The 15,028-nt window shown below is 41.2% G+C and overlaps 1 protein-coding gene across 4 annotated transcripts in view; it reads left to right on the forward strand.

Moving 5' to 3' along the window:
* The first annotated feature begins 11,101 nt into the window (after positions 1-11,101).
* The window catches only part of TTBK2 (tau tubulin kinase 2), an 82,662-nt gene continuing 78,735 nt past the window's right edge, over positions 11,102-15,028 (forward strand). For 2 of the 4 annotated variants that reach the window (XM_021533522.3, XM_021533521.3), the window contains exons 1-2: positions 11,102-11,231; positions 11,707-12,065. The gene's annotated coding sequence lies outside the window, so the exon portion shown is untranslated. The remainder of the gene's footprint in view (positions 11,232-11,706; positions 12,066-15,028) is intronic. The other 2 variants (XM_021533524.2, XM_021533523.2) reach the window with 2 other exon arrangements.

The raw sequence follows: 15,028 nt of genomic DNA on the forward strand, positions 1-15,028 counted from the left end.
AGCCTGGAGACAGTACCTTTGATTGCTTCACCAGTTAAGCAGTTTGTGACTTGACCTTAAATAACTGTAAGTGATGGCTGCTAATAGATTCATTTGCCCCCGATACTCAGGCCTCAGAGTTCACAACAGCAAGAAGCTGTTGTGAAATTTATTGATTGCTGATACACAGTTCACGTTCAATGGCCAGCACACACGAATGCATCACTCACTGTTTCTGTGAAACACATGTACATATTTGAACAATGCCTCAAAATTGTTCAGCACACATTTAGTTACAGTGTCACTGAAAACACCCTACTTGCTAAACATATTTAGTTTAAACATTTGGACAAAAGTTGTAAATAGTTCTACTCAAAATTAATCTACTCCAGCGGCATTGTTGATTTTGGAAGATGTAGATCTAAGACTTGGTCATATTCTAGCTGTAAAGAAATTTTAAGTTGAGTTCCATAAGCACAGATACATTCAATCTCATGTAGCTATTCCATCCCAAATTTTCAGAGGCCAGAAGTTTAAAAAAAGTTAAAAACATGCACGCAAGAAAAATTCTCCTAGTAATTCCTTGTCTCCAGAAATTCTCATGAGGCATTCTTAGCTTCCTTTGTGAATTTTTATATTTCATGGAATATTGACATTTATCTTACAGTGCTACCCACAGCAGCAGCATAAGATCTGTGATTTCATGGAGTCCTAGTTCCAGAGAAAAGGGATGGAATAACTGGTTGTAGTTCAAAGACCACTTGTTGACTGACCCTGGCTATCACTGATATACTTAGGATTGATCTTTGGGAGATACTGTGCTTCTCTTGAGTGCATTGAGTCTGGGACAGAAGAGCAAGTTAATCTCTTCTGTTCCTTTTTTCTAGCCTTCTACATGGATACTTACATTAAGATTTTCACCTATGCTAACAGTTTACTAAACTTATTTCTGATGAGAAGACTCTCTTCACATAATAAAAAATTTTATAAATGCATCATAACGTTATTCTTTCCCTAACTGTTTAATAAAGTATTCAATACATTTATTAGTGTAAGATCTATTGCAACACATGCACAGCTGTGTAATGTAATTTTTTGAGCACCATGAAGAAAGTTTTTCCAGCTGAAAGAACTGAACTGCAATTATAATCTTAAACTGTCAGTCTTGCTCTGAAACCTGTGTCTATTCTTCTCCAAGTCATAGTTGGCAGTGGGTTACTGTAAAGCCACAAATGCTCCCAGCATTTCAGTGGTTCTAATGCCTCTGTCATAGTTCTTAGAAACATTTGCACTTGAGCCACTCCAGAGTTATGAATCATATACACACAGACATACTTTCCCCAGCTATGGGACAGCAAACTGGATTTTATTCTATAAAGGGAGAAATACTTCTTTCAAGAAAAGAGCACAAAATAAGTATGGAAATCTCTTCCATACTATCAATGCTGTTCTCAAGCTTTCTTTGTCTAATTCAAATTTATCTAACTTTAAAGACAGCTTCCATCACCATACAATTTGCTTCCACGATGTCACCTAGCTGTTCCTTTGCTATCAACTATAGTGAAAAAGATGTACCACAGCTGTTTTTTGTATTTACTTATTAGATACAAGTTGCTCAAAGAAATTTTTCAATTTTGTCACAAACAAGCCACATCTTATCTTACTGATTTTGCTAAAATCTGCTATTTTAGCTAAACATACATTGCTATTTGTGATGTTATAAAAGAAACCACTAACCTGCTTCAGAGGACTGAACAGGGTCTTGAAACTGGTAACTTGCTGAATACAAGGGAGAAAATACCTGAATTTGACATCCTGAGGATGATTGAAATACTGATTTCCTGATGTCTCTGTAGTTGTTCTGTTTTCACACTGACTCACCAATGGAGAGAACCACTTCAACTCTCCTGTCTGTGCTAATCTCTCCTTCATCTCTAATCGTAGCTAAGAGATTTATTTCAGGATTCTTATGCCACCAGATTAAATCCTGCAAAACAGGCCAATTAACTGAGTGTGAACTGAGATCTCACCAACAAAATGGTTTATAGGACTTTCTCCTACCTTTTTACCCTGCTGGACATTTGGGGTAGTAAGAAACAGAATTGTTTTTCAGTACCTGCTAATGTCTTCAGTAGCTCTTAACTTGTTTTTGACAATAAACATGCCTCCAAAGCAAGGGAGAATAAGAATAATGAATGTGTGTGATTCTGTGGGAAGGGAAAATGTATCTTAGGCAACTATAATTTATATGCACTATTATGTTCCTTACCCATCATTCCATATTTTTTGCTTTGGATGCAATTTTCTGTTCTCTGTGTATTGAATGTTATTGTCCTAGAAAATAATTCAAGTAACCAAGAGCAATTGGATCATGCTGTATGATTCACGGTAGGCTCTGGTTTGGGAAGCTTTCCAGGTTCAAGAACAATCCAGTAGAAACCTCTGTCCTAGTCTCTTATCTAGCTCTATTCCAGAAGCAAAGCCAGAAGCAAAAGCAGAAGTGTCATGCCCTCTGGCTTTTCTGAGCTCAGCACGTAGCAATTTGTGGGACAGATGTGGCTGGTTTGAACTGGCAACAGTGCTGGCAACAAGCTGAGTCTGTTAGAGGTGATGTCAATACCAGAACTGAATCCCTAAGCAGGACCAGGTTTGAGCTATAGGGTTCATATCTATAAAACTTTAGCACAGCAGAGAGAGTTCAGTGGACACATGACTGACTGCAAGAGACCCTGCATCAGGCATTGTAAATGCGTAGAAATATTCTCAGAAGCATAAGCTGTCCTCTTCTGGCTTATGATAAGTAATAAGCCAGTACCCTGATATGACTGTGATTCTAACTCTGTGTTCTGGCAGTACACTGCCTCTATCTTGCCTGTGTCCTAAGGATTCAGAGTGTATGTGATACATCTGGGACCTGTTGGACCTAATGCACATGGACCACACAAATGCTTGCATATGATCAAATACACCCCATTGTATTGAATTAATCCTGTGCACGAGTCATTCATGCTTTGGACTTGCAGAACTCATGCAGACCACAGGGGATATTTTAGATCTGTTCAAATGTGTTGGTTTGTGTACAGATCAACTCAATGGAAGCACATTCAACAGGTATAAAATGTATTCCTTGGGCACAGCACAAGTAAACAAATGTACACATTTTGAGCTATTGTTCGGCTGGGATGTGATATATCAGAAATTCTGGACAAATAGCTGTGGTACTTTTTTCTATGCTAAAAAAAAAATTCACTTGTGAACATTCCACCTACCTGCAGAACTACAAACGTGTTATCCCTGAGTGTTAGAAAATGTTACTGTCTCAGTTACCTAGTAGCAGAAAACTGCACGTTCCCTGTGGCTGCTTTGCAACACAAACCTCGCACTGGTGTGCATGGAAGCAAGCAAGCAGGAGATGGCAGTGCTGCTGTATGAAGGCTTTTTCAACAATACAGAGCAAGAGGCATTTTTTTTCCCAGTTTGTATTAGAGATTAGAGGTTATTCACACAGTTTATGGAAGCTCAAGAATGCCCCATTGTAAGAAATTACTTAAATCCAGTTGTAATACAGTTAGAGGCCAGTGCTACCTGTATTTTTTTGTTCCATCTAATATTTGGAAATGGTTTCAGCTGCAAATGTATCAAAAGTTTAATTATTCAGAAATTAGTTCTGTGTCATAGCAGTTTATAATTAACCATTATGCACTTTCTTGCAGATCTTTGGGACACCTGGACATCATGACCACAGAATAGCATTTTGTAACTTGTAGGAGTGATTATATGTGGGGAATTGCATCTGTCACCCAGTGGTATAGAAAGAGATGACACACTGTCCTGCTAACAGGGGAGATTGCTGTGCTATGGCTTAGGATCCAAACAGGTAAATTTAACAAATGTTTGCCCAATTACTTACCTGTTTGTTATCATTCATATATAAGCCCCCAGGCAAGGATGTGTTATGAATCAGTGTAATGAAATAACTAGTTGGAATGATGCAACATTTAATTTTACATCTAGTTTCCAAAATTTAATATTTTATTTTTATATTTGGATGGCTTTTCATTTCATCTTGTATTTAATGTAAGTGACAACTAATGATATGAGATTTTGGAGTACTGGACTAAAACTGGAGGCACTTGGTGAGTCTGATGGAAGCAAGAGCTATACAAGCTTTCTTTCTGAGCTGGGGCAAGTCCATATTCAGGAAGAGATTCTCACCGATATGTGATAATGGGGAGAGGACATGAATAACAATTTGCTCTTTTTGGCTTTTATAAAATTGTGAACCACATGGTAGACACTTAGAGAATTAAGTTATTAAACAAATAGAAGTAATCGAGTCTTTGAAGAACAATAATTTCTCAATTACATTTTTAACTTTTAGGAATGAATGATAGTGGTATTTAGATTATTATGGTTGTTGCAATATATCTATCAAGATACCTAAGTTAAGTCACAATATCTGAAGTTCTTACGGAATTGCAGAGTTGGCAGAGGGAATGTCCAAATTTAAAGGTGAGAGGTAATGGCAATAGTCAATAATTTAAAAGAACCCAGTTCATACATTAAAATGACACAAAGCTTACTGAAAATGAAGTCAGTTATATTTTTTTACAACAGCTCTACAGTGTACTACAGTTGTACCAGAAGATCTGCTGTACTATGTTCTGTGAAAAATGTGAATACTACAACTTCACTACAACTGTAGCTCATCTAATTGCCTGAAGAACACCACAGATGAAACAAAACAGAAAAAGAAGTACTACATTTTTCAGATGTGTAATGATTTTAACAATATGGATGCTGAAAATCAGTCTCAGGCAGAAAAGGAAATTATAGCAGACCTGCATGAACTACACTGCATGTGTATGGCTGGTCGTTCAGGGTCCTGTGCATTGCAGGAAAATCCATATCAGTACCTTTCAGGCTGGCTCTGATTTCAATCCATAGGAGCTGTACTGTCCACAATCTCTGAGTCATCCACTCGTGACTCACAGTGAGTCATTACAAATGGAAAACTAAGGCACAGAAATAGTGTATTCACCTTCAAATGAGACCAGCAGTCTATATTACAGCTGGAAGTGACATGTATTTTATATTGCCTGGTAGCCTAAAACTTCCATCTTGGCTGTAACTTCTTTCTGAAGACTAGAATCCATTTTTACAACTTAATCATAATGAGACCATGCAGCAATCTTTGCTTTTCATTTTTGTACCTTATTCATTAAGGATCTTATCCTCACAAGCCAGGTATCAGGAAGCTTTTTGCAGAATGAAATTATACACATAATATGAGGCCTGGCAGCAGAATTCTCTTTACATAATGAGGTAAAATTTTCCTTTTTAAATTCCAGATCTCATAGCATCAATACTTTGGTGCACTATACTACCAACTGACTCTTCTTCTCCTAGCAAAGTAGGCAGATATACACTGTCACATTTCTTCTCAAAAGACCGCCTAAATTAATCAGAACTTATTCTCAGCTTACTATGAATTTGATGATGATGCTATTTTCACAGTCCAGACATCACTTGAACTGAACAATATTACTCAGGTCATATTGTACGGAATTTGAGATTCTTTTGGAAAGACAAGACAGTTGCCAAGGGGAAAAAAGAAAGAAAAATATACTTGCGGAAATTTCTGAAGCTGCCAAATAGACAGAAGCCAGATGCAGTGCTCTTAGAGCTTCTCCAAGATCCCTCTGTCGCCTGAGTGGTGACTTCATGCTTACTGACACTGTGTCGAGAAATCACAATTTGTGGAAAAAGACTGAAGGAAACTCAGGTGCCTTAATGTAGAGAAGACTAGTGGTGAGAGATGAAAATAGTGTTCAAATAATTTTATTGGTAGTTGCACAGAGGAAAGAAATAAATTCCTTTGGTGATAGGATATAAGAATAATGGGTGAAATAATTATTTCAGTGAGAATAGCAAAACAGCCCGTAAGGAACTCCTTGATTTCCATCAACAAAGTACTTTTACAACATGTTGGTGACCACTTGCCAGGAGTGTTGTAGGGACAGTTGGAAAAGAGGCTGAACTAAATGTCTCAAGGTCTGTGATTTGTCATTTGCTATTAACTAGATACCTATTTAAACATCTACAAAACTTGGTAAGAGCTTTCTCATCTTTGGCTGATACTCCCTTTGATCCTTGACTTTGGCCAGAAATGTGAGCTTATGAAATGTTTTTACCTTTCTACTCTTCAGTGAAAGCATTGTTTCTGTCTCCATTTGCATATTATTTTTAGTTAAAATTTTCAACAGTTTTTCAATTCTAGGAGTTGGTGTATGTTAACTTACTGACTAACCAAACCTGTGAATTTTCCATCTCTAAGGTCTTGTCATCCCTCTATCCGTATCCTTCTTTTATTTTTTATGTTTTTATCTCTCTTCTTTTTCCTGACATCTGACTCTCCAAAAATTTTTGTGGAGCTTCATCTTCTGTAGTCAACTAAGCAGAAATGTTATTCAGAACTTCTGACTCATACAAAAATAAATAAGTATTGCCAAGACCCCAAAGTCCAGGCAAGGAAGTTCCAACTGAAGTGTTTGAAACCAATGAGTCTGGACTTTGCAGGATGAGTCACCTACTGCCATATGTGTTAATTTGAATAAAATAACAGTAGAGTTCAGAAGTTCTTGCACATTGTTAATCATGTCACCCTTCTCCATCACAGATATAAATATGTTTGTGCATAGGTGCAGATTTAAATATTTAAAGATTCCTTGAAAAAAAAAATTAGATCATTCCTTTCAGACAAAAACTATTGATGAAAATTCTCACATCTCCCTTGCTACACAAAAAAGATAATTTCCAAGAAAGCAAACTTATTTTTCCATTGCTATATCTTATGAAGCCTAGGGAACCAGAAGTTGGAAGCATTAGAAAGTTCAGTTCCATCTGTAGACATTCTGATCTATTTCTTCAAACAAGAAAGACTTTAGAAGCAGGTACCCCATTAGATATGTGACTATTTTCTCATCTCTGTTCTTTTTTTTTTTTAATTAAAAAATAGTAAAAGCTAAAGCTATGTCTTTTTTTAAATTAAAAAATAATAAAAGCTACCGCTATGTCTATCTGTTCCCAGAAATAGTTTGCTGTCACTTTGGTCTTTACTGGCTTGTTTCTATCTGTTTTTTAATTCAGACCAATTCTATTTATTGCCACATTACATAATTTAAAATTTACTACATTAATATTAAATAATTATGCATAATATTTATAATTAAGATGTAAGAATATCTTTACATGACTGGGGGTTATTTTTCATACAGTCAAAATTTAATAAGAAATCATATGCATTGCCATGAGTATACCAGCACAATTAAATTGTTTTGTTCACATCTTTTCATAGCCACTATGTGGTTATAATAAAGTTTGGTCTGGCCTTTTGGGATTTGGAGTAATTTCTGTAATTAATCCTCCTGCTCTAACTTCAGAGTTTTGATATGCAGTACTTTTCTTCTTGCAGTCTACAGCCAAGTGAGACTTCTGGGATTGAACTAAGACAACACACTGTGTTGTGGTTTAACTCCAGGTGGAACTAAGTCCCAGCAGCTGCTCATTCACTCCCCCACCCCTGCCTCAAGCGAGGAAAAGAGTGGATAGAAAAGGTAAACCTCATGGGCTGAGATACAAACAATTTAATAATTGAAACAAAATAGATACTAACAATTAGACACTACTACTACTAATTGTATGGAGAGAGAAATAAAATCCAATAGAAACAAGAGATGCACAATACAATTGTTCACCACCCACTGATGCCCAGCCTGTCTCCCAGCAGCCATTGACGCCTCATGGCCAACTCCTTCCCCATTAATATACTGGGCATGATGTTCTGTGGTGTGAAATATCCCTTTGGACAGTTTGGGTCAGCTGTCCTGGCCATGATCCCCTCCATTCTTGTGCACCTCCTCACTGGTAGAGCACAGGAAGCTGAAAAGTCTTTGACTTAGAGTGAGAACAACTCAAACCCAACTAAAACATCAGTCTGTTGCCAACATTATTCTCATATTAAAGCCAGCACTGTACCAGTTACTATAAAGAAAATTAACTCTATCCCATCTGAAACCAGGACAGTTTGCTTTACTGATTTATTTTGTACTACCTGGGATACTTAAAAACCTCCACAACTAACAGAGAGGTACCCATTTGCTATGGTACACAGCTGATGCCTAACAGCTGCAAAAAGAGACATTTTTACATCGAGATAGCCAACTAGAACTAACAAAGTAAGAGCTGAACAAAGGGCATAGGACAAGTTTTGGCTCAGGTGACTTTTTCCAAGGGAAATCAACACAATACATCTCAGCTTAACTACATCTACTCTCAAAAAACCCCCCAAAAAAACAACAAAAAAAACCCAAAAAACCCCAGAAACTCAAGAGTAGCTCAATTTCATATTCATATTTACATAGAGATTTTAATGTGCTGGTGGTTTTTTGGGGTTTTTCTTTTTGGTGTTTGGTAAAGATATTCTGCAAGTCTGCACTGACAGAGGAAACACTGGTATCTGTTATACTTACCAACATCTCTGAACCTAAAATAGTAGAACAGAAAGCCTTGAAGGACTTCTTGGTGTATTTCTGGAGCAGTGATTTAAAAAAAGATTCGATCTTTTCTTTAAGGACTTCCTTCACATAAGTGGAAACAGATTTTCCTTTTGAAAAGACTCAGTTTTAGTTTATTTTTTTCTCTGCTTGACTTTTATTCGGACCATCTAGGTTTTTTCTGCTTATGAAGAGCATGTGGTAATCTGGAAACTTACAGCACACTGTACTTCAAGTAACGATGAAGGAAAGGCTATTTGGTCTTTTCAGCATGGAAAAAGACGTGTACACCTTGGTGTACATTATTCCCATGTACATGGGAATCCCATGATTATGTGCATGTCAACTGTATTAGATAATGAATTAACTTGTGAAGTTCCAAAGTGATGAGAGAAACTATACCCTCTGGATCTGAAATGATGAACAGGTAAACAGACAAACCAGATAAACAAGTTTGTTAAGGCCTTTCCATTCTCTTTAATTTAATCAGAAAATTCTCTTGAAGAATTGCACACCTCAGGCAACATGTCAATTATTTGGGGAACAATAAAGTACTCTTCACAATGGACTCATGAGCTCCTCATTACATCTAGCATGCAGTGAGTTTTTTTGGCAAAACTTATTACTTAAATTAAGAGGTGGTTAGGGTATTTATCTACCCCCAGTTATGATCTGTGAGGAGAAACACTGCCTACTTTAGAGTGAACATGAAAAAATCATTTGTTTCATGCATAAGAAGAGCTGCTTATGCTAGAATAACTGTCACCTTTGCAATGCCTTTAAGACAAGTTTGAAGGAATATGAAGTTCCAGCTGAATATTTTCCATCTGAGAAATTGTAAGTGCCTTTTAAAGGTAAGCAAAACCCATAACTCCCTAACCCAGGAATATATGCACTATTGTGTATAAAAAAATCAACTCTCTCCACCTATTGCCATCAACATTGGTTCATTCCCATTCACCAAATGAACATTTCTTCACTCCACCAGCTTTTTTATTATCTGCTTCAATTGTTAGGACACATAATACACATATGTATTCACTACATACAGAGAAATACACGTTCATCACCAGTATTTATCCACACCACTATGACTGGCGGCCCACTGGTTGAGGCAATTCACTTTGGCAATGAAGAATCATCTTCCTGAAACTGACACTGAGCAACTCGAAACTGTTTGGGTTCACTGCTAGGTTTGGTACACAGCTCCCACTTCTGGGTAACTCACTTATAAACTACCAGAGCTAAAAATCTTCCTTTTCATAAAGTAGCAGGAGGAGATACTGTTTCCTAATCTTACTCTTTAACTTTTATCTCCTTGTGATGAATGAAAAATGGGCTTCAATTATTCACACCATCTTCTTATCCAGCTGGCAGTAGGGAAATAAAGGCACTTTTTATTTTTTTCCCCGCTTAAGGAAACTTCCCATGAGAGAAACACTAGGGTGTATGTACTCACTTCACACAAGCTGCTGTGAGCACAGCAAATCGGTACTTCCTCCTTCCCGCAGCACAGGCCTGTCCTAGGCGCTGGTCTGCCAGGCGGATCCAGCTCTGGGCTGGCCCTGTGGCCTGCGAACGCGTCCTGTGGGCTGGTGCGCGACGGTGGCACCCACCGGGAGTGCCCGCTCCGTGGCCTCACGAGTCTTGAGGGTCCCGCCTGCAGCGAGGAGTCGCCGGTGAGAGCAGGCAGCCTTCCCTCCGAAGGCCGTACTCACCTAGGCACGGGACACATCACCCACCGTTTCCTACAGCCACTGCGCGGAGCCCAAGGGTGGCAGCCCCGCTGTGCCCCCAAGGGGACAGAGGTCCTGGCGGCGATGCGCGGCCACCCGCCTGCCCCGCCCCGGCCTCTCCTTCCTCATCCCTCTCGCCCCACCCGCGGCCGGGCAGCGGCCGGCGCCCGTCAGGCCCCGGGCAGCCCGCCCAGGTGCGGACAGCGCGGCCGAGCCCGGCTGCCGAGGCGGAGGCGGCACCGCAAGGAGAACCAGCTTCCCGCCGGCGGCGGCCTCGCGGCGGCGAGCGCCCGGGGGCAGCGCCGACCCCCGCACAGGAGCTGCCCCTCGGAAGCGCATGGGGAACGGGAACGCCGGTGGTGCTCGTCCCGCAGCTCGGCCCTGGGGCTGCGCGGAGGCGGCCGCGGCTGGACCGGCGCTCGCCGGCTCAGCCAACCCCGCACCGCACAGCGCCGCGTCCAGGTGCGCCCGCCCCCGGCGCCCGGATTGACCGCGCCGAGAGCCAATCGCCCGTGAGGAATCGCGGCAGCTGCCCAATCAGCGCTCCGGAAATGGGATGTGGGCGGTGCCCCGGGGACAGCGGGCTCGGTGGCGCCGCGGCCGAGGAAGGGCGAGCGCGGAGGCGGCGGCGCGGGTGAGCGCGGCCGTGCTCCGGCCGGCAGTGCCGCAGGGATGGCGGCGGCCGCGGCGAGGGGCTCGACCCCCATGGGGAGCGCTGCGAGCCGCCCCGTGACCCGCTGAGCGCCCTCCGCCTGCGCGCTGCCGTTACCCCTCCCCGCGGGCCGGCCCGGCTCTGCAGTCGCCATAGAGACCGCGCCGCACACCATGGGGCGGAGGCTGGGCCGGGGGGCGCCGCTGTAGCCCCCGCCCCGCGCCGCGCACACCATCCCCTGTGGGGCCGGGGGCACCGCCGGGACTCGCCGTGCCGCCCCGAGGAGCCGCCGCCTCGGCCCCGTTCCAGGTGAGGATTCGCGGTGCTGCGCCGCGGCCGCCGCCGTTACCCGCGCCCCGTCCCCGCGGGCGCTCCGGCCGCCTCGGCGGGGCGCGGCCCGCGGGCTCCGGCACTGCCGGCCCGGCCCCGGCGGCTGCTGCGTGGGAGCCGCGGCGCGGTTTCGGTCCCCGTGGGAGAGGGAGTTTGCCGGGCGCGGGAGCTCCGGGGGCCACGGCCCGCCCCGGGAAGGGCTTATTCCAGCGGGGCAGGACGGGCCGATCCCCTCCGTGGAGTTAAGGTCGGCAGGTCTGGCCGGCTCCCGCAGCAGTCACCGCTGCCCCGGCCTCTACGGAGAACTCAGATTTATAGGCACGAGATTTTTTTTTTTTTTTTTTTTTTTTTTTTTGTCCCTCCCACTTGCTGCAAGAAGGCAAATGGTACAGAAATTTACGTGTTCTGACGGCGAAAGATCTCTGTTTTAAAATAGCTGCGTCTGTATTTCCAGCTCTGGGTTGTGGCATGCGTGTGACGGCTGCTGTGTGGGCACGGCTGGATGGGAAGCGGGCTGTCTGTCGCCTGGCGCTCTGAGTGCTGGAGCCATTAGCGGCACTTGCATCGATCCCTGCATACAGATACGCCTGGCTAGGCCGCGGGTGCGCGCACCACGGCGCTCAGGGCAGCACAAACTGCGTGTGGAACGGCGTTAAAAATACGTTATTGCACGTACTTTTAGCTTTACAAAGAGGAAGTGGGAAGGCGCCTGGTTCCCAAGTCTACAGATGATCTCTGGAGCTGCAGCGGCATCCTTAGGCTTCTGTTGTCACTCTAAAGCAAAAGCAATGAGAGGACAAAGCTTGCTACGAGGTTTGTACCCTCTGCTGTGAGCCAGAGCAGTTGGAAACAACTGCCAGTGTAAGTGGGGGTGGGAGTGCAATAATGATAATATTGATGTAGTATCGTGGGGGCGGAGGCAGATGGACACAAAGGAATGACCCCGGAGTATACCTCAGCATTTTGAGAACCTTTCGCTGTATTTATAATTAAGCTGGAAAGGGCTATAGAAAATGAGTTCTAAAGTAGCCTGTAGTGGCTTTCTTAGTTATGCTCTGTGTAGAACCAGTGTAATTCCAGCTTAAATGTTCTGAATTAATAAACTATATTGGAGGAATGCTGAGAGCCTTAAAATAAATCATACTCTATTTATTTAAGTATCTTGTTAGCCTTAAAGTGTGTGGCTAGTTTCCGTCTTGTGGCTCTGGAAAAAAATGAGTAGATTTTTAAAATGCATTCTGCATAGTTAATGCTATGCCTTTGTTAAACACATGCTAGCTATGCTTGTAGGTATGTTAGTTCATTTTATCTGAGGAAAATAAAAGGTTAGGACTTATTTTGCTGCTCTTATTTGATTTTGGTCATGTTTTTTGAAGTCTTAATTGTATGAATTCATGATACAAAGATACCCAGAATTTTTATTTTGTGTTAATGTTGTCCTGAATGCTTTCTTGATGATTATTTGTTTGCTTTACAGCGTGAATTATGTTTAACAAAGTAGTAGAACTTTCTTAGCCTGTTAAAACAGAGGTATACTTGTTAACATTTGTTTGGCCTGTCAATGAAATTATATATAGGAAAGTTTGACTGCAATAGTATGAGTAGTCATTTGTCAAAAGTTATTTTGAACACAGTGCATCAATATACATTTTTAAAAAATGTGAAGATGGAACAAATTATCTGTAAAAAATACTTTGTTATTGTCTAATATATTCCTGATGTACCATTATTTACTTGAAGCTCAGCATCTTTTTGAACTTCCTGTTTGGGAAGGATGAGGTTAGAAGAGAAGAACAAATTGGGTGACTGGAATATTGTGATGTCACTTATGTTTTGTGTTCACTATACTGCTGCTGCATACTGCAGGCTCTGATACTTCTAACAGCACAAATTCCAGAGACACTTTTCTCAGTATGGCTGATTATATCAAGAAGATTTTTGAGTATGACAGATGAGAGATATGAGTGGGGTTTTCCTTGTTTAAAACCGACTTCTAAACGATCAGTTTCTGCCAGTGCTAGATATTTGTGTACAGAAGGTTAAGCATTTGTTTAGTGTGTGAAGTTGCAGTGTGTGGTATATTAATATACTACTGTGTTTTCTGTTTTACTAAGGGCTTGTTTGTTTAGTGGGAATGAATTGGTACTTTGCAAAGGAGATTGACAGTTTCTGTGTATTCCTGTGTCTTGCCTTGTCTGTTTCTTTTTCTCTGGGGAAGCACTGCACAAAGCCTTTGTGTTAGGCTGGAGGGGAGGAGGAACAGCTGCCTTTTCAGTACAAGACCCCAGGATTTGTTGTGGTCTCCCAGGGATGTGTTGTGGTGCATGGACCAGCCACTGTCCTTCCTCATTCTGCCAAAATGCTCTCACCTCAAGAAACCTGAGCTTTCTTTGACTGATCTCTCAGAGCAGCGAGGTGTACAATGGATCTAACAGATCAGTCTGAAGAGCTAATTGTTGAAGTATTGGTGGTCAATAATTGAAACATGAAAAATTGCCAAAATATAAGGTTTATCTTAAGGAATTCAAAATATACAGGTCATGTGTGTTTACAATTTTCTTGTTATGAACTTGACTTCTTGTTCAGGATTAGGGTGAAAGAAACCTTTTCAAATCTTTTACTTGGCTTTTTTTTCTGTTTAAGAGTGTAGTATCTAGGGTACTTGAGTGGGAATTAAACATGTTAAGTTTTAGAAGTAGAGATAAAAACTATTTCAGTTGGATACAACTAAATGGAGCAGTTTAATTTTTCTGCTTTCCACGCACAAGTAGAGTGCTCTAATGCTTGTACTGTGTTCTCTGTTATGCAGTGGGAGAATAAAAGAGGGAGGTTGGCTTCCTTCTTTTCATGAGAAATATTGGGTCCTATCTAATGTGGATTTTAGTAACTATATCTTGTATGTTCTTTCATAATAACTTCTTTAAAAATATCATCTAGTCATTACTTATTCTTTGCAACTTTATTTATTTATTAAAATTTTAGAGTCAGAATACTCCCTTCTCCTTGCTTCAGTGGTAGGTGTTTAGTAGTGTGCTTTTGAGAGAATCTACTAACTTGGGTTTTTTTAATCTGCTCGTGAAATTGAAATGCCATCCTTAGTCATTTAAATTTATAGTCTATCATTCTCTATGAGCTTATAGTTGAAACCTAACTGTGGAAAATTCAAGCAATAAAGTCTGGCCTTCTGACCCTTCACCTCTTGATCTGGTTATTTCTTTTCCCATTTTTGAGACGTTGTATAAGTCATAACTTTTGAACAGTTTTTTTTTCAAAATTATTTTTCAGTTAATGGAAATGAAACCTGGAAAACTTGAGAAGGTTTTTGGAGTGAAGGGAAAGATTTAATTTGAGAGGGGAGAGGAAAGGAGGGCAGATTGAGACACTGAAGATGTATTGAGTGTTTTTAACAAAACTATTTTGTTAAAAAAATAAAAATATTTTTTTTGTTGTGTTCAGGTATGTTTTTCTGTGGTTCTTGTCCTGTGTGTTTGAGAACTTTTCGTCACAGAATTGCATCACTCAAATGTTATTTCATGCTGTTGCTTTTTGTCTGAAGAGGTTAATCAATTATTAAGAATTGCACTGATGAGGAACTCTATCCACTAATTCTTCCTTTTGGAGAAATGTGTGTATGTAGCTTAACCTTGCATTTCAGTGCAAGTAGTAGTTGGAAGAGTTGAAGGCCTCTTTCATGGATTAAGTTTGCCAGATCACTGATGGTACTGATGAGGAGAGTAGTTTTCTTTCCAGTACAAAGCTGTCTGATGTATAAATGA

The sequence above is a fragment of the Lonchura striata genome, chromosome 6 (genome assembly GCF_046129695.1).
Source record: "Lonchura striata isolate bLonStr1 chromosome 6, bLonStr1.mat, whole genome shotgun sequence".
Classification (NCBI taxonomy): domain Eukaryota; kingdom Metazoa; phylum Chordata; class Aves; order Passeriformes; family Estrildidae; genus Lonchura; species Lonchura striata.